Below are 16,009 nucleotides of genomic sequence, written 5' to 3'. Positions count from 1 at the left end.
GGTGATAAAGACCTGTGTGTGTGTACCTGTGTATAGTGCATTTCACAGAGTATCATCCTACTTTTCCCTTCTGACTCTTCTATGGTCATCCATTTGCATTTGTACATGACATCAGAAGAGACACCAACACAGACTGAAAACACTGCATCATTAACTCATAATTTATATTTTACAAATATATAAAATACAGACAGTGTTGAAAAAAGAAAAAAACTAAATGACTGAGACGGATTCTGTTGTACTGGATTAACTTTCAAGATAAGCCCACGATTCCAGATGTTCTGCAAAACCTTTTTGCACAAAATTGCATTTACCTTATTTTACTGAGACAGTGTGCAAAGATGAGATCAACAGCAATGAGCTGTGGGCTGAAACACAACACAGATGTATAACATTGTTAATAAAGTTAATTTGTCTGAAATAAATTGATGACATTTATATGTCCTAGGGCCCATTCAGATGAACATCAAGATTCTCCTCAATTATTTAACTGTTTTTAATATTATTTAACAGAATTCTACTTGTACAAACACAGAAGGGCATTCAATAACAAGAAACCCAAAACTGGATCATCCATTAACTCAAGTTAAGGTAAATATGGTGAGTTGTGAATTTAATGTACACTCGGCCTAGTGTGGAAAAGCTGGAGTGCTGGGCTGCAGCTTGTCAGTCTGGTAACTCAAACAGGCTCTTTTCCACACTGTTCTTATTTATAAAGTGCATTACAAATCCGAACACGACTACTAACAGGTGGATATTTGTGTTTTAATTCAAATAGCCAAACAACATAGAGCCACTTACTCCTAAAGAGAGAGACAGTGAAAGTGAACAGTATATCCTTGGTTTCTTAACATAACACTCATTGTTGCAGACAGGTGTGGCCCAAAAAGTGATCCCTTAGACTGATTTTTAGTTTTAGTGTTATTCATTTTCCTCTGAGTTATCCATTCTGCCACTAGTTAGCTAACATAAACTAATCTAAGTCTATTAGCTGCAACTAACAAACCAACAACATGACATTGGATGATGTTCCATACTGACAGAATATGGCACTAAATATGTTTTTAAAACTTTGAGCACTTATTTCTTAATTCCAGCTTCACAGACAGCATTATATCTATATCTGTTTTTGAGATCAGGGCTCAAAGGTTTAAATTAGCATTTTTATGTGTAGTGTTTCATGTCTTCTATAAGTAAAATAAATAAATAAATAAAACCTTGTGCAGATCATAATTCAGAACTCATCAGATTTTTACATTTTCTTTAACATCAAGTAATATAGTAGAATCTTCCTTTAAATGTATGGCTATATTTCAAATCAAACTTTTAACAGCTTAATCAAGATGATTTTATGACCAAAATAATAATCGACTGTCTGACAAAACTGGGACTTAAAATCTGACATAACATCAGATGTACTTACTATGGATCAGCTAATAATCTAATTTGTTGGGACTAAAGTCTTCCTCATTCCTGGTTCTCTTTGTTTGACGAAGTCTATGTGTTGTATTATCTTGATTAACATGTTCAACTCTAGATTTGATGCTTCTTAGTAGTGAATAACGTCCACAACCCAGTCTTTCTCCCTTTTCAGTAAAATCTGCAAATGTTTGAGGGTATCTTTTAACAATGATCTTAGCAACCTCTTCACAAGATGCAACGTTTAGGGTTTCTGCAGTTAACTTGCATGGCCTCCACAACAATTCTAACCATACTTCTCCTGTCCTCTGGATGACCTCTGTCTCCTCTTGTGATTGCATGCGACAGTTGGAGTGGAAATCTTTCCCAAGCTCAAATTTTTTTTCAAATTCAAATTTTATTTGTCACGTACACAGTCATACACAGTACGATATGTAGTGAAATGCTTGGACAACTGCTCGTGACCTAAAGAGAACAAAAAAGGAAAAGGCTATGAATAAGATAGGAAATAAATATGAAAAATTAAAAAGGGTAAATTTAACTAGGAAGGAATAAAATATAAATTAAGGTTAAAAATGAAATAACTGTACAACACAAATTAGAATGAAGGGTAAATTTGACTGGGAAGAATAAGATAAAGATAAATATATAAATTAAAGTTGAAAATAAAATAACTGTACAACAAAATACACAATACACAATATAGAACTATATAAGAATGTATGAAGGAATCTAAATATAAATAAATATATACACAATAACAGCAGCTGTACAAGTATTAACCGGAAATGAAGAATATAGTGACCAGTGTTGTGCAAAACCAAAGTCCAGAAAGTCCAGTGTGTGTGTGTAAGAACTCTATGTGTGGGTCAGTACTGTGTGGTGGTGTGATTGAGAGACCATATCGCCTGCGGGAAGAAGCTCCTCCTCAGTCTCTCTGTGTTGGTCTTCAGGGAGCGGAATCGCTTTCCTGACCTCAACAGAGAGAACAGTCTGTTGTTGGGATGGCTGAGGTCCTTCACCATCTTCCTGGCCTTGGTCCAGCACCGCCTGCTGTAGATTGAGTGCAGGTCAGGGAGCTCGGAGCGGATGGTGCGCTCAGTTGACCGCACAACCCTCTGTAGAGCTCGTCTGTCCTGCATGGTGCTGTTCCCGAACCAGGTTAAGATGTTTCCCGCCAGGATGCTCTCTATGGTGCACGAGTAAAAGTTCCTGAGCACCTTGGAGGGCAGTTGGAAGTCTCTCAAGCGTCTGAGGTGGTAGAGACGCTGTCGGGCCTTTTTCACCACGGTGTTGATGTGACAGGACCATGACAGGTCCTGCGTGATGTGAACTCCGAGGTATTTGAAGCTGTCCACTCTCTCCACTGGGCACTCGTTGATGACGGGGGTCTGGTAGTTCCTCTCCTGCTTAGTGCTGAAGTCCACTATCAGCTCCTTTGTCTTACTGACGTTTAGAAGGAGGTTGTTCCTCTGGCACCAGTTCTCCAGATTCCTCCAGAGTAATGGTGTCATTCAAATTCTTTGGTCTGCCATCTAAAAAAAAAAAAGAGAGAGAGAGATCATTGGAAAAGCAACTTTATATGGCTATTTCAACAAATATGTCCTCACTAAAAGATGAACCCTGCAATTAGGATTGAGTACTAACAGAAAGGCAGTTTTGGGGACCTTGTCTGAAGATGAAAATCAATCCCAGGACTGCAAAAGAAATACAAACTCAAGGTCTTGCATTGAAAAGTTGAAAAATACATCGTAAAATACAGTATATTTTACAGTTTGTCACAATTTCCAACCTTAGTCCTACCATTACCAACTAAAGGTTAATGGTGTTAGATTCAGTGTCTACTTTTGCTTCGTGCATTGCACAGCTTCAAAGATCCTGAAATTCCTCTATGATGCTCTGTATAGTGCTGGTTGGCAAGAGCATTTTAGCCTGCATTTTTAAATGACACAAAGTCAACTGTCTTCTAATAGATTGTTTCCTGTCCTTGTATTATGGCAAATCCCCCAATTTCTTGTTTCCTTGACTGCTGAACTGTCTATTTATGTTTTTGAGAAATATGGCTGGAAAATGATGTTCGGACACTGAAGTATTTAGAGCAACCTTCAAATGGACATAATACTCCCCCCCCCCATGTTTGATATGAAATCTGAGAGGGGCACAAAGAGCTGTGAAGTTTTGTGCAGCATACCCACATCCAGGAACTTGACAGCTGAGGTCACCAGTGAACTTATAAAACTCCTCCTCAGTGGTCTCCCTTCTTGTCCTGTGATTCCTAGGCATATGTGAATGAAGGCAGAAAATGTTCTGAAAGTGGCAGGGCAGTTCTCAGTTCCACAAGAAAGCCTATAGTTAGCTACATGTTTGTGGCTTTTAACATGCAAACTGAACAATATAAATTTCCGTGCACTGAAGCCACAAAATTTAGAAATACACACAGTTGCAAAAAGTTCAGTGACCAATTACCTTTCCTAAATGACATATGCAATGCAAAAAATAAGAGTATTGTCAATAGGGACCAATTCCCAGTTTTTACATGATCAAAATTATTCACAAAAGGCTTCAATAAACAGAAAATGTGTGTCGACAAGAGAGCAGTGCACAAAAATGAAAAGATATCTGAGCTTGACGCTTTAATGGGTTTAACATGACTTAGTCAGCACTCCGCACCGTACAGGTAGTACAAGCACACCTGAAAACACTGACCAGCTAACAGCTTTAAGCATTTGGGCGCAAAGATCCATGGCTATATCCCAATTCAGGGTCTGCATCCTTAAAGCCGCATTTTAAGGCCGATTACGTCACCGTGAGGCGACAAAGGCTGTCCCAATTCGAAGGCTGCTCAAAATGCGGCCCTCAAATGCGTCCTTCATTTCCCTGAATTTTAAGGACGTGGCGGAGTAGACTTCGCGGCCCAACATATCCCAGAATGCATAGCGCCGCAGTGGGTGTGGATAATTTTGCCGAAAAAAAACGGCGGACGAGGGGCAGCCGAAGAGTAAACTTTAAGTAAGTACTGAATATTATGTCACTTATTTATGTGCAAATGTTTAATAACGAAGAACATGAAAACATTACTGTTGGCCACATGTCGGCAAAGTTATGTGACATTAGTGACGTTTGTACTAACTTGGTTTTAAAGCCTTTACTTTAAAAAAAAATACGCCGTTCAATAGCTGACCTTAATCTTACAGAGAATGATCAAAGCTCATGTAGAAACAAACAAACAAATGAACAAAAGATTTTCTCCTTCAATTCCTTCAAACAATGCTGTATGTAGCGTTTCCAGCTGTTAGTATCATGGTTGCTAGGCAACCTGGGCATCGCAACGGAGGCTAGACCGTCACATTTCACAAGCCTCGCACTTCCGGCCTTAGCGGTCTTTAAGTACGCGGCCCTTGAGGATCGTTGAGGCTGCGTACTTTAAGGCTGCAGACCCTGAATTGGGATACAGCCGATGTGTCTGCTCTTCTCTCGGTGTGCCCTTTGAACTGGCACAAAATGTGTGTTAGGCACCGTCAGCCAGAGTGCTGGATGTGGAAAGGGGACCCCTGTCTCCCACGCTGGCAACTCATACTTACCTGGCAGGGGAGATACCATGATCACGAAGGTGGTTCACCCAGGGTGAGGCTCAACCATTGCACTGCGGTTGTGCTGACCCCTGTGAATTCCCCAAATGCGGGAATCTCAACTGCATAATTTGTGGTAGTGGGGGACTGCGTTCGCGCTCTCCCCTCACTCTTGTGTCCAAATGCAAAGATCCATGGCTGTATCCCAATTCAGGGTCTGCATCCTTAAAGCTGCATTTTAAGGCCGATTACGTCACCGTGAGGCGACAAAGGCTGTCCCAATTCGAAGGCTGCTCGAAATGCGGCCCTCAAATGCGTCCTTCATTTCCCTGAATTTTAAGGACGTGGCGGAGTAGACTTCGCGGCCCAACATATCCCAGAATGCATAGCGCCGCAGTGGGTGTGGATAATTTTGCCGAAAAAAAACGGCGGACGAGGGGCAGCCGAAGAGTAAACTTTAAGTAAGTACTGAATATTATGTCACTTATTTATGTGCAAATGTTTAATAACGAAGAACATGAAAACATTACTGTTGGCCACATGTCGGCAAAGTTATGTGACATTAGTGACGTTTGTACTAACTTGGTTTTAAAGCCTTTACTTTAAAAAAAATACGCCGTTCAATAGCTGACCTTAATCTTACAGAGAATGATCAAAGCTCATGTAGAAACAAACAAAAAAATGAACAAAAGATTTTCTCCTTCAATTCCTTCAAACAATGCTGTATGTAGCGTTTCCAGCTGTTAGTATCATACTTGCTAGGCAACCTGGGCATCGCAACGGAGGCTAGACCGTCACATTTCACAAGCCTCGCACTTCCGGCCTTAGCGGTCTTTAAGTACGCGGCCCTTGAGGATCGTTGAGGCTGCGTACTTTAAGGCTGCAGACCCTGAATTGGGATACAGCCGATGTGTCTGCTCTTCTCTCGGTGTGCCCTTTGAACTGGCACAAAATGTGTGTTAGGCACCATCAGCCAGAGTGCTGGATGTGGAAAGGGGACCCCTGTCTCCCACGCTGGCAACTCATACTTACCTGGCAGGGGAGATACCATGATCACGAAGGTGGTTCACCCAGGGCGAGGCTCAGCCATTGCACTGCGGTTGTGCTGACCCCTGTGAATTCCCCAAATGCGGGAATCTCAACTGCATAATTTGTGGTAGTGGGGGACTGCGTTCGCGCTCTCCCCTCACTCTTGTGTCCAAAAGCAAACATCCATGGCTGTATCCCAATTCAGGGTCTGCATCCTAAAAGGCCGCATTTTAAGGCCGATTACGTCACCGTGAGGCGACAAAGGCTGTCCCAATTCGAAGGCTGCTTGAAATGCGGCCCTCAAATGCGTCCTTCATTTCCCTGAATTTTAAGGACGTGGCGGAGTAGACTTCGCGGCCCAACATATCCCAGAATGCATAGCGCCTCAGTGGGTGTGGATAATTTTGCCGAAAAAAAACGGCGGACGAGGGGCAGCCGAAGAGTAAACTTTAAGTAAGTACTGAATATTATGTCACTTATTTATGTGCAAATGTTTAATAACGAAGAACATGAAAACATTACTGTTGGCCACATGTCGGCAAAGTTATGTGACATTAGTGACGTTTGTACTAACTTGGTTTTAAAGCCTTTACTTTAAAAAAAAATACGCCGTTCAATAGCTGACCTTAATCTTACAGAGAATGATCAAAGCTCATGTAGAAACAAACAAACAAATGAACAAAAGATTTTCTCCTTCAATTCCTTCAAACAATGCTGTATGTAGCGTTTCCAGCTGTTAGTATCATGGTTGCTAGGCAACCTGGGCATCGCAACGGAGGCTAGATCGTCACATTTCACAAGCCTCGCACTTCCGGCCTTAGCGGTCTTTAAGTACGCGGCCCTTGAGGATCGTTGAGGCTGCGTACTTTAAGGCTGCAGACCCTGAATTGGGATACAGCCGATGTGTCTGCTCTTCTCTCGGTGTGCCCTTTGAACTGGCACAAAATGTGTGTTAGGCACCATCAGCCAGAGTGCTGGATGTGGAAAGGTGACCCCTGTCTCCCACGCTGGCAACTCATACTTACCTGGCAGGGGAGATACCATGATCACGAAGGTGGTTCACCCAGTGCGAGGCTCAACCATTGCACTGCGGTTGTGCTGACCCCTGTGAATTCCCCAAATGCGGGAATCTCAACTGCATAATTTGTGGTAGTGGGGGACTGCGTTCGCGCTCTCCCCTCACTCTTGTGTTCAAAAGCAAAGATCCATGGCTGTATCCCAATTCAGGGTCTGCAGCCTTAAAGGCCGCATTTTAAGGCCAATTACTTCACCGTGAGGCGACAAAGGCTGTCCCAATTCGAAGGCTGCTCGAAATGCGGCCCTCAAATGCGTCCTTCATTTCCCTGAATTTTAAGGACGTGGCGGTGTAGACTTCGCGGCCCAACATATCCCAGAATGCATAGCGCCTCAGTGGGTGTGGATAATTTTGCCGAAAAAAAACGGCGGACGAGGGGCAGCCGAAGAGTAAACTTTAAGTAAGTACTGAATATTATGTCACTTATTTATGTGCAAATGTTTAATAACGAAGAACATGAAAACATTACTGTTGGCCACATGTCGGCAAAGTTATGCGACATTAGTGACGTTTGTACTAACTTGGTTTTAAAGCCTTTACTTTAAAAAAAAATACGCCGTTCAATAGCTGACCTTAATCTTACAGAGAATGATCAAAGCTCATGTAGAAACAAACAAACAAATGAACAAAAGATTTTCTCCTTCAATTCCTTCAAACAATGCTGTATGTAGCGTTTCCAGCTGTTAGTATCATGGTTGCTAGGCAACCTGGGCATCGCAACGGAGGCTAGACCGTCACATTTCACAAGCCTCGCACTTCCGGCCTTAGCGGTCTTTAAGTACGCGGCCCTTGAGGATCGTTGAGGCTGCGTACTTTAAGGCTGCAGACCCTGAATTGGGATACAGCCGATGTGTCTGCTCTTCTCTCGGTGTGCCCTTTAAACTGGCACAAAATGTGTGTTAGGCACCATCAGCCAGAGTGCTGGATGTGGAAAGGGGACCCCTGTCTCCCACGCTGGCAACTCATACTTACCTGGCAGGGGAGATTACCATGATCACGAAGGTGGTTCACCCAGGGCGAGGCTCAACCATTGCACTGCGGTTGTGCTGACCCCTGTGAATTCCCCAAATGCGGGAATCTCAACTGCATAATTTGTGGTAGTGGGGGACTGCGTTCGCGCTCTCCCCTCACTCTTGTGTTCAAAAGCAAAGATCCATGGCTGTATCCCAATTCAGGGTCTGCAGCCTTAAAGGCCGCATTTTAAGGCCGATTACTTCACCGTGAGGCGACAAAGGCTGTCCCAATTCGAAGGCTGCTCGAAATGCGGCCCTCAAATGCGTCCTTCATTTCCCTGAATTTTAAGGACGTGGCGGAGTAGACTTCGCGGCCCAACATATCCCAGAATGCATAGCGCCGCAGTGGGTGTGGATAATTTTGCCGAAAAAAAACGGCGGACGAGGGGCAGCCGAAGAGTAAACTTTAATTAAGTACTGAATATTATGTCACTTATTTATGTGCAAATGTTTAATAACGAAGAACATGAAAACATTACTGTTGGCCACATGTCGGCAAAGTTACATTTGTACTAACTTGGTTTTAAAGCCTTTACTTTAAAAAAAAATACGCCGTTCAATAGCTGACCTTAATCTTACAGAGAATGATCAAAGCTCATGTAGAAACAAACAAACAAATGAACAAAAGATTTTCTCCTTCAATTCCTTCAAACAATGCTGTATGTAGCGTTTCCAGCTGTTAGTATCATGGTTGCTAGGCAACCTGGGCATCGCAACGGAGGCTAGACCGTCACATTTCACAAGCCTCGCACTTCCGGCCTTAGCGGTCTTTAAGTACGCGGCCCTTGAGGATCGTTGAGGCTGCGTACTTTAAGGCTGCAGACCCTGAATTGGGATACAGCCGATGTGTCTGCTCTTCTCTCGGTGTGCCCTTTAAACTGGCACAAAATGTGTGTTAGGCACCATCAGCCAGAGTGCTGGATGTGGAAAGGGGACCCCTGTCTCCCACGCTGGCAACTCATACTTACCTGGCAGGGGAGATTACCATGATCACGAAGGTGGTTCACCCAGGGCGAGGCTCAACCATTGCACTGCGGTTGTGCTGACCCCTGTGAATTCCCCAAATGCGGGAATCTCAACTGCATAATTTGTGGTAGTGGGGGACTGCGTTCGCGCTCTCCCCTCACTCTTGTGTTCAAAAGCAAAGATCCATGGCTGTATCCCAATTCAGGGTCTGCAGCCTTAAAGGCCGCATTTTAAGGCCGATTACTTCACCGTGAGGCGACAAAGGCTGTCCCAATTCGAAGGCTGCTCGAAATGCGGCCCTCAAATGCGTCCTTCATTTCCCTGAATTTTAAGGACGTGGCGGAGTAGACTTCGCGGCCCAACATATCCCAGAATGCATAGCGCCGCAGTGGGTGTGGATAATTTTGCCGAAAAAAAACGGCGGACGAGGGGCAGCCGAAGAGTAAACTTTAAGTAAGTACTGAATATTATGTCACTTATTTATGTGCAAATGTTTAATAACGAAGAACATGAAAACATTACTGTTGGCCACATGTCGGCAAAGTTACATTTGTACTAACTTGGTTTTAAAGCCTTTACTTTAAAAAAAAATACGCCGTTCAATAGCTGACCTTAATCTTACAGAGAATGATCAAAGCTCATGTAGAAACAAACAAACGAACAAAAGATTTTCTCCTTCAATTCCTTCAAACAATGCTGTATGTAGCGTTTCCAGCTGTTAGTATCATGGTTGCTAGGCAACCTGGGCATCGCAACGGAGGCTAGACCGTCACATTTCACAAGCCTCGCACTTCCGGCCTTAGCGGTCTTTAAGTACGCGGCCCTTGAGGATCGTTGAGGCTGCGTACTTTAAGGCTGCAGACCCTGAATTGGGATACAGCCGATGTGTCTGCTCTTCTCTCGGTGTGCCCTTTAAACTGGCACAAAATGTGTGTTAGGCACCATCAGCCAGAGTGCTGGATGTGGAAAGGGGACCCCTGTCTCCCACGCTGGCAACTCATACTTACCTGGCAGGGGAGATACCATGATCACGAAGATGGTTCACCCAGGGCGAGGCTCAACCATTGCACTGCGGTTGTGCTGACCCCTGTGAATTCCCCAAATGCGGGAATCTCAACTGCATAATTTGTGGTAGTGGGGGACTGCGTTCGCGCTCTCCCCTCACTCTTGTGTTCAAAAGCAAAGATCCATGGCTGTATCCCAATTCAGGGTCTGCAGCCTTAAAGGCCGCATTTTAAGGCCGATTACTTCACCGTGAGGCGACAAAGGCTGTCCCAATTCGAAGGCTGCTCGAAATGCGGCCCTCAAATGCGTCCTTCATTTCCCTGAATTTTAAGGACGTGGCGGTGTAGACTTCGCGGCCCAACATATCCCAGAATGCATAGCGCCGCAGTGGGTGTGGATAATTTTGCCGAAAAAAAACGGCGGACGAGGGGCAGCCGAAGAGTAAACTTTAAATAAGTACTGAATATTATGTCACTTATTTATGTGCAAATGTTTAATAACGAAGAACATGAAAACATTACTGTTGGCCACATGTCGGCAAAGTTATGTGACATTAGTGACGTTTGTACTAACTTGGTTTTAAAGCCTTTACTTTAAAAAAAAATACGCCGTTCAATAGCTGACCTTAATCTTACAGAGAATGATCAAAGCTCATGAAACCAAACAAACAAATGAACAAAAGATTTTCTCCTTCAATTCCTTCAAACAATGCTGTATGTAGCGTTTCCAGCTGTTAGTATCATGGTTGCTAGGCAACCTGGGCATCGCAACGGAGGCTAGACCGTCACATTTCACAAGCCTCGCACTTCCGGCCTTAGCGGTCTTTAAGTACGCGGCCCTTGAGGATCGTTGAGGCTGCGTACTTTAAGGCTGCAGACCCTGAATTGGGATACAGCCGATGTGTCTGCTCTTCTCTCGGTGTGCCCTTTAAACTGGCACAAAATGTGTGTTAGGCACCATCAGCCAGAGTGCTGGATGTGGAAAGGGGACCCCTGTCTCCCACGCTGGCAACTCATACTTACCTGGCAGGGGAGATACCATGATCACGAAGGTGGTTCACCCAGGGCGAGGCTCAACCATTGCACTGCGGTTGTGCTGACCCCTGTGAATTCCCCAAATGCGGGAATCTCAACTGCATAATTTGTGGTAGTGGGGGACTGCGTTCGCGCTCTCCCCTCACTCTTGTGTTCAAAAGCAAAGATCCATGGCTGTATCCCAATTCAGGGTCTGCAGCCTTAAAGGCCGCATTTTAAGGCCAATTACTTCACCGTGAGGCGACAAAGGCTGTCCCAATTCGAAGGCTGCTCGAAATGCGGCCCTCAAATGCGTCCTTCATTTCCCTGAATTTTAAGGACGTGGCGGTGTAGACTTCGCGGCCCAACATATCCCAGAATGCATAGCGCCTCAGTGGGTGTGGATAATTTTGCCGAAAAAAAACGGCGGACGAGGGGCAGCCGAAGAGTAAACTTTAAGTAAGTACTGAATATTATGTCACTTATTTATGTGCAAATGTTTAATAACGAAGAACATGAAAACATTACTGTTGGCCACATGTCGGCAAAGTTATGCGACATTAGTGACGTTTGTACTAACTTGGTTTTAAAGCCTTTACTTTAAAAAAAAATACGCCGTTCAATAGCTGACCTTAATCTTACAGAGAATGATCAAAGCTCATGTAGAAACAAACAAACAAATGAACAAAAGATTTTCTCCTTCAATTCCTTCAAACAATGCTGTATGTAGCGTTTCCAGCTGTTAGTATCATGGTTGCTAGGCAACCTGGGCATCGCAACGGAGGCTAGACCGTCACATTTCACAAGCCTCGCACTTCCGGCCTTAGCGGTCTTTAAGTACGCGGCCCTTGAGGATCGTTGAGGCTGCGTACTTTAAGGCTGCAGACCCTGAATTGGGATACAGCCGATGTGTCTGCTCTTCTCTCGGTGTGCCCTTTAAACTGGCACAAAATGTGTGTTAGGCACCATCAGCCAGAGTGCTGGATGTGGAAAGGGGACCCCTGTCTCCCACGCTGGCAACTCATACTTACCTGGCAGGGGAGATTACCATGATCACGAAGGTGGTTCACCCAGGGCGAGGCTCAACCATTGCACTGCGGTTGTGCTGACCCCTGTGAATTCCCCAAATGCGGGAATCTCAACTGCATAATTTGTGGTAGTGGGGGACTGCGTTCGCGCTCTCCCCTCACTCTTGTGTTCAAAAGCAAAGATCCATGGCTGTATCCCAATTCAGGGTCTGCAGCCTTAAAGGCCGCATTTTAAGGCCGATTACTTCACCGTGAGGCGACAAAGGCTGTCCCAATTCGAAGGCTGCTCGAAATGCGGCCCTCAAATGCGTCCTTCATTTCCCTGAATTTTAAGGACGTGGCGGAGTAGACTTCGCGGCCCAACATATCCCAGAATGCATAGCGCCGCAGTGGGTGTGGATAATTTTGCCGAAAAAAAACGGCGGACGAGGGGCAGCCGAAGAGTAAACTTTAATTAAGTACTGAATATTATGTCACTTATTTATGTGCAAATGTTTAATAACGAAGAACATGAAAACATTACTGTTGGCCACATGTCGGCAAAGTTACATTTGTACTAACTTGGTTTTAAAGCCTTTACTTTAAAAAAAAATACGCCGTTCAATAGCTGACCTTAATCTTACAGAGAATGATCAAAGCTCATGTAGAAACAAACAAACAAATGAACAAAAGATTTTCTCCTTCAATTCCTTCAAACAATGCTGTATGTAGCGTTTCCAGCTGTTAGTATCATGGTTGCTAGGCAACCTGGGCATCGCAACGGAGGCTAGACCGTCACATTTCACAAGCCTCGCACTTCCGGCCTTAGCGGTCTTTAAGTACGCGGCCCTTGAGGATCGTTGAGGCTGCGTACTTTAAGGCTGCAGACCCTGAATTGGGATACAGCCGATGTGTCTGCTCTTCTCTCGGTGTGCCCTTTAAACTGGCACAAAATGTGTGTTAGGCACCATCAGCCAGAGTGCTGGATGTGGAAAGGGGACCCCTGTCTCCCACGCTGGCAACTCATACTTACCTGGCAGGGGAGATTACCATGATCACGAAGGTGGTTCACCCAGGGCGAGGCTCAACCATTGCACTGCGGTTGTGCTGACCCCTGTGAATTCCCCAAATGCGGGAATCTCAACTGCATAATTTGTGGTAGTGGGGGACTGCGTTCACGCTCTCCCCTCACTCTTGTGTTCAAAAGCAAAGATCCATGGCTGTATCCCAATTCAGGGTCTGCAGCCTTAAAGGCCGCATTTTAAGGCCGATTACTTCACCGTGAGGCGACAAAGGCTGTCCCAATTCGAAGGCTGCTCGAAATGCGGCCCTCAAATGCGTCCTTCATTTCCCTGAATTTTAAGGACGTGGCGGAGTAGACTTCGCGGCCCAACATATCCCAGAATGCATAGCGCCGCAGTGGGTGTGGATAATTTTGCCGAAAAAAAACGGCGGACGAGGGGCAGCCGAAGAGTAAACTTTAAGTAAGTACTGAATATTATGTCACTTATTTATGTGCAAATGTTTAATAACGAAGAACATGAAAACATTACTGTTGGCCACATGTCGGCAAAGTTACATTTGTACTAACTTGGTTTTAAAGCCTTTACTTTAAAAAAAAATACGCCGTTCAATAGCTGACCTTAATCTTACAGAGAATGATCAAAGCTCATGTAGAAACAAACAAACGAACAAAAGATTTTCTCCTTCAATTCCTTCAAACAATGCTGTATGTAGCGTTTCCAGCTGTTAGTATCATGGTTGCTAGGCAACCTGGGCATCGCAACGGAGGCTAGACCGTCACATTTCACAAGCCTCGCACTTCCGGCCTTAGCGGTCTTTAAGTACGCGGCCCTTGAGGATCGTTGAGGCTGCGTACTTTAAGGCTGCAGACCCTGAATTGGGATACAGCCGATGTGTCTGCTCTTCTCTCGGTGTGCCCTTTAAACTGGCACAAAATGTGTGTTAGGCACCATCAGCCAGAGTGCTGGATGTGGAAAGGGGACCCCTGTCTCCCACGCTGGCAACTCATACTTACCTGGCAGGGGAGATACCATGATCACGAAGATGGTTCACCCAGGGCGAGGCTCAACCATTGCACTGCGGTTGTGCTGACCCCTGTGAATTCCCCAAATGCGGGAATCTCAACTGCATAATTTGTGGTAGTGGGGGACTGCGTTCGCGCTCTCCCCTCACTCTTGTGTTCAAAAGCAAAGATCCATGGCTGTATCCCAATTCAGGGTCTGCAGCCTTAAAGGCCGCATTTTAAGGCCGATTACTTCACCGTGAGGCGACAAAGGCTGTCCCAATTCGAAGGCTGCTCGAAATGCGGCCCTCAAATGCGTCCTTCATTTCCCTGAATTTTAAGGACGTGGCGGTGTAGACTTCGCGGCCCAACATATCCCAGAATGCATAGCGCCGCAGTGGGTGTGGATAATTTTGCCGAAAAAAAACGGCGGACGAGGGGCAGCCGAAGAGTAAACTTTAAATAAGTACTGAATATTATGTCACTTATTTATGTGCAAATGTTTAATAACGAAGAACATGAAAACATTACTGTTGGCCACATGTCGGCAAAGTTATGTGACATTAGTGACGTTTGTACTAACTTGGTTTTAAAGCCTTTACTTTAAAAAAAAATACGCCGTTCAATAGCTGACCTTAATCTTACAGAGAATGATCAAAGCTCATGAAACCAAACAAACAAATGAACAAAAGATTTTCTCCTTCAATTCCTTCAAACAATGCTGTATGTAGCGTTTCCAGCTGTTAGTATCATGGTTGCTAGGCAACCTGGGCATCGCAACGGAGGCTAGACCGTCACATTTCACAAGCCTCGCACTTCCGGCCTTAGCGGTCTTTAAGTACGCGGCCCTTGAGGATCGTTGAGGCTGCGTACTTTAAGGCTGCAGACCCTGAATTGGGATACAGCCGATGTGTCTGCTCTTCTCTCGGTGTGCCCTTTAAACTGGCACAAAATGTGTGTTAGGCACCATCAGCCAGAGTGCTGGATGTGGAAAGGGGACCCCTGTCTCCCACGCTGGCAACTCATACTTACCTGGCAGGGGAGATACCATGATCACGAAGGTGGTTCACCCAGGGCGAGGCTCAACCATTGCACTGCGGTTGTGCTGACCCCTGTGAATTCCCCAAATGCGGGAATCTCAACTGCATGATTTGTGGTAGTGGGGGACTGCGTTCGCGCTCTCCCCTCACTCTTGTGTTCAAAAGCAAAGATCCATGGCTGTATCCCAATTCAGGGTCTGCAGCCTTAAAGGCCGCATTTTAAGGCCGATTACTTCACCGTGAGGCGACAAAGGCTGTCCCAATTCGAAGGCTGCTCGAAATGCGGCCCTCAAATGCGTCCTTCATTTCCCTGAATTTTAAGGACGTGGCGGTGTAGACTTCGCGGCCCAACATATCCCAGAATGCATAGCGCCGCAGTGGGTGTGGATAATTTTGCCGAAAAAAACCGGCGGACGAGGGGCAGCCGAAGAGTAAACTTTAAGTAAGTACTGAATATTATGTCACTTATTTATGTGCAAATGTTTAATAACGAAGAACATGAAAACATTACTGTTGGCCACATGTCGGCAAAGTTATGTGACATTAGTGACGTTTGTACTAACTTGGTTTTAAAGCCTTTACTTTAAAAAAAAATACGCCGTTCAATAGCTGACCCTAATCTTACAGAGAATGATCAAAGCTCATGAAACCAAACAAACAAACAAATGAACAAAAGATTTTCTCCTTCAATTCCTTCAAACAATGCTGTATGTAGCGTTTCCAGCTGTTAGTATCATGGTTGCTAGGCAACCTGGGCATCGCAACGGAGGCTAGACCGTCACATTTCACAAGCCTCGCACTTCCGGCCTTAGCGGTCTTTAAGTACGCGGCCCTTGAGGATCGTTGA

General features: G+C 44.9%; 11 non-coding genes across 11 annotated transcripts; all 11 read left to right on the top strand.

The window, feature by feature from the left end:
- The first annotated feature begins 4,992 nt into the window (after positions 1-4,992).
- LOC146686975 (U1 spliceosomal RNA) lies at positions 4,993-5,156 on the top strand. Its single transcript, XR_014916602.1, has one exon. It is a non-coding gene; the product is annotated as a U1 spliceosomal RNA (small nuclear RNA).
- An 856-nt stretch (positions 5,157-6,012) lies between these two features.
- LOC146686974 (U1 spliceosomal RNA) lies at positions 6,013-6,176 on the top strand. The gene has a single exon (XR_014916630.1). It is a non-coding gene; the product is annotated as a U1 spliceosomal RNA (small nuclear RNA).
- Positions 6,177-7,034: 858 nt separating this feature from the next.
- LOC146686973 (U1 spliceosomal RNA) lies at positions 7,035-7,198 on the top strand. The gene has a single exon (XR_014916609.1). It is a non-coding gene; the product is annotated as a U1 spliceosomal RNA (small nuclear RNA).
- Positions 7,199-8,056: 858 nt separating this feature from the next.
- LOC146686972 (U1 spliceosomal RNA) lies at positions 8,057-8,221 on the top strand. Its single transcript, XR_014916607.1, has one exon. It is a non-coding gene; the product is annotated as a U1 spliceosomal RNA (small nuclear RNA).
- Positions 8,222-9,065: 844 nt separating this feature from the next.
- LOC146686971 (U1 spliceosomal RNA) lies at positions 9,066-9,230 on the top strand. The gene has a single exon (XR_014916606.1). It is a non-coding gene; the product is annotated as a U1 spliceosomal RNA (small nuclear RNA).
- Positions 9,231-10,070: 840 nt separating this feature from the next.
- Positions 10,071-10,234, top strand: LOC146686970 (U1 spliceosomal RNA). Its single transcript, XR_014916625.1, has one exon. It is a non-coding gene; the product is annotated as a U1 spliceosomal RNA (small nuclear RNA).
- An 856-nt stretch (positions 10,235-11,090) lies between these two features.
- LOC146686969 (U1 spliceosomal RNA) lies at positions 11,091-11,254 on the top strand. Its single transcript, XR_014916613.1, has one exon. It is a non-coding gene; the product is annotated as a U1 spliceosomal RNA (small nuclear RNA).
- An 858-nt stretch (positions 11,255-12,112) lies between these two features.
- Positions 12,113-12,277, top strand: LOC146686968 (U1 spliceosomal RNA). Its single transcript, XR_014916605.1, has one exon. It is a non-coding gene; the product is annotated as a U1 spliceosomal RNA (small nuclear RNA).
- Positions 12,278-13,121: 844 nt separating this feature from the next.
- Positions 13,122-13,286, top strand: LOC146686967 (U1 spliceosomal RNA). Its single transcript, XR_014916610.1, has one exon. It is a non-coding gene; the product is annotated as a U1 spliceosomal RNA (small nuclear RNA).
- An 840-nt stretch (positions 13,287-14,126) lies between these two features.
- LOC146686966 (U1 spliceosomal RNA) lies at positions 14,127-14,290 on the top strand. Its single transcript, XR_014916619.1, has one exon. It is a non-coding gene; the product is annotated as a U1 spliceosomal RNA (small nuclear RNA).
- An 856-nt stretch (positions 14,291-15,146) lies between these two features.
- LOC146686965 (U1 spliceosomal RNA) lies at positions 15,147-15,310 on the top strand. The gene has a single exon (XR_014916604.1). It is a non-coding gene; the product is annotated as a U1 spliceosomal RNA (small nuclear RNA).
- The last annotated feature ends 699 nt before the right edge of the window (positions 15,311-16,009 follow it).

The sequence above is a fragment of the Copadichromis virginalis genome, linkage group LG18, assembly GCF_057382275.1.
Source record: "Copadichromis virginalis isolate Kocher_CV1m ecotype Utaka linkage group LG18, C_Virginalis_male_GT1.1, whole genome shotgun sequence".
NCBI lineage: Eukaryota > Metazoa > Chordata > Actinopteri > Cichliformes > Cichlidae > Copadichromis > Copadichromis virginalis.
The sequence above is the reverse complement of the archived record's forward strand: the minus strand, read 5'-3'. Positions and strand labels throughout refer to the sequence as shown.